Source organism: Bos javanicus, chromosome 9 (assembly GCF_032452875.1).
Source record: "Bos javanicus breed banteng chromosome 9, ARS-OSU_banteng_1.0, whole genome shotgun sequence".
NCBI classification, from domain to species: domain Eukaryota; kingdom Metazoa; phylum Chordata; class Mammalia; order Artiodactyla; family Bovidae; genus Bos; species Bos javanicus.
The window spans coordinates 63138687-63147004 of NC_083876.1; the positions used below are offsets into that span (position 1 = coordinate 63138687).

The 8318-nt window shown below is 39.6% G+C and overlaps 1 non-coding gene across 1 annotated transcript; it reads left to right on the forward strand.

Moving 5' to 3' along the window:
* The first annotated feature begins 7408 nt into the window (after positions 1–7408).
* On the forward strand, positions 7409–7482 carry TRNAR-GCG (transfer RNA arginine (anticodon GCG)). The gene has a single exon. It is a non-coding gene; the product is annotated as a tRNA-Arg (tRNA).
* Positions 7483–8318: the final 836 nt, after the last annotated feature.

Genomic DNA, 8318 nt, shown 5'->3' on the forward strand with positions numbered 1-8318 from the left:
TCTGTTTCTCACCCCTGGGCTGAGTGGAGGTGAAGACAAGGTTATGGAACGAACACTTCAGAAGTCTAGTCTGAGAGATTCTTTTCCTTAAAAAAAAAAAAAAAAATCCATTCCTCCACAGATGAAGTTATACACAGGCAGAACTTGCTGCTGGCAGATTATGCATCTACCTTTATGCTGCATTTTCAGAACAGGGTCAAAAGAAGGATCTCCCAACTTACTTGGAATTTTCCTAAGCTAGATAATAAATCCCTACGGCTAAAATTACAAAGCCCCTAGAAAGAGGGTAAAATTCAAGTGTTCTGGTTTCTATAGGCAACACCATCCTCACTGTGAGATGGAAAATTTGGACTGCCTTAGTTCATCTAACTTTCCTTATTTGAACTCCACATTCAGAAACAACTATCTGATTAGGATTTTACTTCCTTTTTAGAGTTGCCTTCAGGGCAGATCCTGTGACAGTCTATTTCTCATTGTAACTTACAAATTGACTTTCTGATTTTATGCTTCAGTTTCAAAGAACTTGGTTAACGTGTGACAGTCCCTGAGAGACAGTATTATCCTAGTAATGATGACAGATTCAGTTTATAAGCCTGAAAGTGGGAAGCTCCATACCTGAGGCATAGTAAATTCATCAATGTTATGAATGCCAAGACTCTTAAGAGTTCCTTGGACTGCAAGGAGATCCAACCAGTCAATCCTAAAGGAAATCAGTCCTGAATATTCATTAGAAGGACTGATGCTGAGGCTGAAACTCCAATACTTTGGCCACGTGATGTGAAGAACAGACTCATTGGAAAAGACCCTGATGCTGGGAAAGATTGAAGGCGGGAGAGAAGGGGATGACAGAGGATGAGATGGTTGGATGGCATCACTGACTCTATGGACATGAGTTTGAGTAAGCTCCAGGGGTTGGTGATTTACAGGGAAGTCTGACGTGCTGCTGTCCATGGGATTGCAAAGTCGGACACAACTGAGAAACTGAACTGAACTGATGAATGCCGATGGTGCAGCCTCTTACAACCAGCCTGCGACAAAGTCCAGCAAGCAGACATTCTCTCTGCATTGCAAGAAGGTCCAGCCACTTCATTTTGATTCCCATTTCTACACTGGCCAGCTAGATTTTGATGCTACTAACTTTAGCCCCCCAAGATGCAACCTTCCAGTAGCATATTTCTAAGAATTATGTGAAATAGTGGATATATACCTCAAATGTCTCTGTGCATGAATCATAAGTCATTCAGTCGTGTTTGACTCTGCGACCTGTGACCCTATGGACTGTAACCTGCCAGGCTCCTCTGTCCATGGGATTCTCCAGGCAAGAATACGAGAGTGGGTTTACATGCCCTCTTCCAGGGGATCTTCCCAACCCAGGGACCAAACCCATGCCTTTTATGTCTCCTGCATTAGCAGGTGGGTTCTTTACCACTAGGGTCACCTCTAAGCCTTACAACTTTGTGACTTCAGGTCCATCAGCACCTATATTGTAGAGGAGACATTGCAGGATTCAAGGTGCTGAGAACCTGGTTTTTTCTTTTCTGAGGAGAAAGCTTTGCCTATGAACTATGGTCTGTGACTCCTGAGATCCAGTTCTGCCATGAACTCATGGTACCATCTTGAAGAAATTATTTAATGCATAAGTCTTGTTTTCCCTCACTTATGATATAAAGAGGTAGGAGTCTTTATTTTGTTCAGTTCAGTTTAGTCGCTCAGTTGAGTATGACTCTTTGCGACCCTGACTCTTTGTGACCCCATGGACTGCAGCCTGCCAGGCTTCCCTGTCCTTCACCAACTTCCGGAGTCCACTCAAACTCATGTCCATCGAGTCAGTAATGCCATCCAGCCATCTCATCCTCTGTCATCCCCTTCTCTTCCTGCATTCAGTCTTTCCCAACATCAGGGTCTTTTCCAGTGAATTGATTCTTCACGTAAGGTGGCCGAAGTATTGGAGTTTCAACTTCAGCATCTGTCCTTCCAGCAAATATTCAGAATTGACTTTCTTTAGGATTGACTGGTTTGATTCCAATTAGGAGGGAGTAGTTATATGCCTAATGAATCATCTCCCCATGTAGGCATGGAAGAAAACAATTGTCATGATAACTTTGTTGTATTATTATTAATAACCATTAAGCTACTATCAAGCTAATTTTGTATTTCATAAAAAGCCTATATAAAGAAAGAAGTCAAGTAGGAACAGTCATTTTATGTAAGTTTATATTTGTTTTTGAATAGTGAGAAGAGAAAAGAACTGAATGAAAGAGTTTTTTGTTTGTTCTTTTGTTTTTGAAAAGAGATTTCACAGAGTGATTTCTAGGTATATGAATAGAAATCAGCTGGGATTTAAAGAACAAAGGAATATAAATCTAAAGAAAAGAAGTGATGATATTTGGCAAAACTAATACAATTATGTAAAGTTTAAAAATAAAATAAAATTGGAAGAATAAAAAAAAAAAAAAAAATACCCGAGAAGCACAATAAAGTGAAGTTCAACAAAAAAAAAAAAAAAAAAAAAAAAAGAAGTGATTACAAAATCATTAATGAACTACTCAGCAGTGGCCATAGGATTGGAAAAGATCAGTTTTCATTCCAATCCCAAAGAAAGGCAATGCCAAAGAATGCTCAAACTACTGCACAATTGCACTCATCTCACATGCTAGTAAAGTAATGCTCAAAATTCTCCAAGCCAGGCTTCAACAGTACATGAATCATGAACTTCCAGCTATTCAAACTGGTTTTAGAAAAGGTAGAGGAACAAGAGATCAAATTGCCAGCACCAGCTGGATCATTGAAAAAGCAAGAGAATTCCAGAAAAATATCTACTTCTGCTTTATTGACTATGCCAAAGCCTTTGACTGTGTGGACCACAACAAACTCTGGAAAATTCTGAAAGAGATGGGAATACAAGACGACCTGACCTGCCTCTTGAGAAATCTGTATGCAGGCCAGGAAGCAACAGTTAGAACTGGACATGGAACAATAGACTGATTCTAAATTGGAAAAGGAGTACGTCAAAGCTGTATATTGTCACCCTGACTATTTAACAGATATGCAAAGTACATCATGAGAAACTCTGGACTGGATGAAGCACAAGCTAGAATCAAGATTTCTGGGAGAAATATCAGTAACCTCAAATATGCAGATGACACCACCCTTATGGCAGAAAGTGAAGAACTAAAGAACCTCTTGATGAAAATGAAAGAGAGTGAAAAAGTTGGCTTAAAGTTCAACATTCAGAAAACTAAGATCATGGCATCCAATCCCATCACTTCATGGCAAATAGATGGGGAAACAGTGACAGACTTTATTCTGAGAGGCTCCAAAATCACTGCAGATGGTGACTGCAGCCATGAAATTAAGAGATGCTTGCTCCTTGGAAGAAAAGTTACGACCAACCTAGACAGCATATTAAAAAGCAGAGACATTACTTTGCCAACAAAGGTCTGTCTAGTCAAAGCTATGGTTTTTCCAGTAGTCATGTATGCATATGAGAGTTGGACTATAAAAAAAGCTGAGCATGGAAGAATTGATGCTTTTGAACTGTGGTGTTGGAGAAGACTCTTGAGAGTCCCTTGGACTGCAAGGAGATCCAACCAGTCCATCCTAAAGGAAATCAGTTCTGAATATTCATTGGAAGGACTGATGCTGAAGCTGAAACTCCAATACTTTGGCCACCTGATACCAAGAACTGACTCATTTGAAAAGACCCTGATGCTGGGAAAGATTGAGGGCAGGAGGAGAAGAGGATGACAGAGGATGAGATGGCTGGATGGCATCACTGACTCAATGGACATGAGTTTGAGTGGACTCCGGGAGCTGGTGATGGACAAGGAGGCCTGGCGTGCTTGCTGCAGTCCATGGGGTCACAAAGAGTCAGACACGACTGAGTGACTGAACTGAACTGAACTGAACTTGTTGTTTATCACCCATAAGATATCATACCTCATATGAGGAAAATCTTTACTGTTTGAAACAAACTTCAACATAACTGAGAACAAACAGATTTTAAAGCATCAAACTTCATTTTAAGAGACATGATGGGCTGTGAAGAAAAAGTGAATGTGTTAGTTGCTCAGTGTGTCCAGATCTTTACAATCCCATGGACTGTAGCCCGCCAGGCTCCTCTGTCCATGGAATTCTCCAGGGAAGAAGACTGGAGTGCATTGGCATTCTCTTCTCCAGGGAATCTTCCCAATCCAGGATCAAACCCAGGTCCTGTGCATTGCAGGCAGATTCTTTATCATCTGAGCCACCAGGGAAGCCCATGATGAACTATATCTACAGTTAAAAAGTGAATATTGATTCTAAAGGTAATTCTGTATCAATTTAAGATCACAATTTGTCAAATCTATAAATTTCAGAGAAGCATGGTCCTTCAAGAATGAATTAGTGGAACATTAAAAGTAGAACAATTACCTTGTTTCTAGTCCAGTATCATTCTGAGGGCAAGCAGAAAGCACCCCACTAAGGGTTCATGTTATTGATCTTGCTATCATATCATTTTCATGTAAAAGCAGAGTTACTGTACAATAATTTTAGCCAAGCCAGCATATTCCTAACACTAAATTTCCTTTTGAACATCTATGATACTAATTGACAAAACCTTATATGGCTGAGTGAAAATTTGAAAAATTGATTAGGTATTCGCAGTAGCTATCTTTGGTGTGTGACCTTTCATGAAATGTTAGCTGCTCATCCCCAGAGAGCACAGTCCCAATTAGGGTAACTGAGTACTGTTATTATGCAGCTGATAAACATATAAATCATACTTACTTAACTGAAGACTTTTTAAGGCAAATTTTAAACAGTATAAACTACTCCTAAATATTTCTGTGTGCTCCTCTAAAAACGATTTTTAGGTTACATGGCCAAAATAATAGCACTGTCTTTAATAAAATGAATAATATATTCTTAATAACATCTGATACTCATTCAATATTCACATTTTTCTAGTTGTTCTTCCAAAATTCCTTTGAAGCTTGTTTGTCAGTATTAATTTAAATCCAGGATCACACTTTACAAGCTGGTTTTTGTGTGAAGTTAGTGTCTTTCCATGTTTAATAGTATTTTTTATGCTGCCACTCTGGCTATTACAGATTCATGCCTTTTACCTCTTGGAAAGTCTTCACCTTTGGATTTGTGTAATTGATTTATTTGTAATGTCCTTTAGCTTATTTATATTTCCACTGTTGGAAGATGAATCAAAAGACTTGTTTATGTATAAGTTAAACATTAAAAAAATACATTTTAGGTAATTTGTACTATTTTTCCACTGACAAAAATCATAAGGACACAATGCATTTTAAGATAGATTGCTATTATTTTATTCTTTCCAGTACAATGCCCAAATATTACCACTTTGGCCAATGGGAGCTTATTTCTAAGTCCTTTTGCCATAACCGTTTGCCATTAATTTTTGAAAAGTTCTTTGCTTTTTAGAACAAAATGTTACTCCAGATTCATCTTGTACTGTCTTTCCTTCAGACAGGATATCAGTCATTTTCCCAGGAAGCCAGCATTCCTTTTAATAGAAAGTAGTAGACGGGGGAGCCTGGTGGGCTGCCGTCTATTGGGGTCACACAGAGTTGGACACGACTGAAGTGACTTAGCAGCAGCAGCAGCAGTTGTTGTTTATTTGCCACGTCATATGGGACTCTTTTGTGACCCCATGGACTATAGCCCACCAGGCTCCTCTGTCCATTGGATTCTCCAGGCAAGAATACTGGAGTGAGTTGCCATTTCCTTCTCCAGGAGTTCTTCCCTACCCCGGGATCATACCCACGTCTCCTGTATTGCAGGTGGATTCTTTACCACCAAACCACCTGGGAAGCCCAATAGAAAGTAGCGTTAAAGACCAAAATGAAAGTTTTGTGGATGCAAAGCATGTTTGAGCTCCATGGGATAGCACTGCTTCTAGACTGTTTCAGTGGTTACTACTTACCTTAGTTCAAGCTGTGATTAAAAATACATAGATTTGGTGTTGTAAATAGGAAATGTTTATTTTTCACAGTTCTAGAGGTTGGAAAATTCAAGATCAAGGTCTCAGAAGATACGATATCTGGTGAGAGTCAACTTCCTGGTCTGTAGACAGCTTTTGTCTTTCTGTGTCCTTACATGTTTGAAAGAGAGCATCTTTCCTTGTTCATCCTTATAAGGGCACTAATCCTATTAATGAGGGCTTCACCCTCAAGGCCTAGCTGCCTCCCAAAGGCCCAACCTCCAAATACCATCACACTGGAGACTTAGGCTTCAAAATATGAATTTGGGGAGGATACAGTTATTCAGTCCATAACACAACTAATACGACATACAGTATTTTCCAAAAAGCTTAGTTTATATGGATATATTTAATTAAGTACTAGTATTTTAGCATTTCAACTTAACTTCTTGGTATCTGTAATTATGTCTACTTTTATGCCAAAAGTTTGCATCTGATGACAATAACATAATTACTCACTATATTATATATTTCTTTCTCTGTGTGCCGAGTCATGTCTGACTCTCTGTGGTCTCATGGACTGTAGCCCATTGGGCTCCTCTGTTCATGGAATTTTCCAGGAAAGAATACTGGAGTGGGTTGCCATTTCATACAGCAGGGATCTTCCTGACCCAGGGATTGAACTTGCATGTTTTGCATCTCCTGCATTGGCAGGTGGATTCTTTACTATTAGTGCCACCATTATATTATACAAATAAGGATTGTGTATGGGCTCAGTTGTGTCTGACTCATCATGACCCTATGGACTGTAGTCCATCAGATTCCTCTGTCTGTGAAATTTTCCAGGCAAGGATATGGGAATGGGTTGCCATTTCATCCTCCAAGGGATCCTCCTGGCTCAGGGATTGAACTTGCATCTCCTGCATGGGCAGGCCTGTTTTTTGCCACTGTGCCACCTGGGAAGCCAACCAAGCTGCTTAGTTCTGTACTATATGGTCTATAGTGCTCTATAACGATTAGTTGCTAATATAATTACTTTATTCAAAAATAAAAGTTTTAGAATAACAGTACCAATATTTCTAGTAACACTTGAATATTCAGTGCACTTCAAACATTTATTCTTATTATCAGAATGTATTATTCTACTAGGATTGAGCAAAATATTACATTCTAGAGTTACTTGAAATAATTGATTACTAAGTGAAGTGGTGTAAGTATTTATACAATGTTTTTAATTTAAGGAGTAGTATGACACTTCTAAGTACATAGAAGAGAATAGATTTTACCCGCCATGGGCCTTTCTTCAGTAAAAATATTTAATTAGAAATATATTGGTTGGGAGTCAGGTTTTCTATTCCATTTTGAGAAAGCTAAATGTACTATCTAAAGCTTTTAATATGAGTTTTGTTTCAGCATAATCCAGCTCACCAAAAGTTAATTAATGTTTAGTTGTCAGTGAAGATTTCATGGGGCTTCTCTGGTGGCTCAGATGGTAAAGCGTCTGCCTGCGATGCGGGAGACCCAGGTTCGATCCCTGGGTCAGGAAAATCCCTTGTAGAAGGAAATGGTAACCCACTCCAGTACTCTTGCCTGGACAATCCCATGAATGGAAGAGCCTGATAGATTATAGTCCATTGGGTCTCAGAGAGTCAGACACAACTGAGGGACTTCACAAGGACAAGGAAGATTTCATAAATACAAGTTTTGCCAAGAAAACTGATCCTGCCTTTTACTGAGTATGACCCACTTCCTATCAGTCATATTGGGGTTTCCCTGGTGGCTCAGTGGTTAAGAATCCACCTACAAATGTAGGAGATGTGAATTAGATCCCTGGGTGGGGAAGATCCCCTAAAGGAGGAAATAACAACCCACTCCAGTATTCTTGCCTGGAAAATCCATGGACAGAGGAGCCTGGTGAGCCACAGTCCATGGAATCGCAAAAGAATCGGATACAACTTAGCAACCAAGCACATCAGTCATATCAGATATTGTATATTTTCATTCAGTTCAGTTCAGTTCAGTCGCTCAGTCATGTCCGACTCTTTGTGACCCCATGAATCGCAGCACACCAGGCCTCCCTGTCCATCACCAACTCCCGAAGTTCACTCAGACTCAGTCCATCGAGTCAGTGATGCCATCCAGCCATCTCATCCTCTGTCGTCCCCTACTCCTCCTGCCCCCAATCCCTCCCAGCATCAGAGTCTTTTCCAATGAGTCAACTCTTAGCATGAGGTGGCCAAAGTACTGGAGTTTCATTTTTTTAAGCATCATTCATTCATTTTTAAATTAACCTTTGGAGGCTACTATAGATTCACAAGCAATTGTGAATAATAACACAAAAACATGTAAACAACAGAGAGGGATCTCATGTATCTTTTACTCA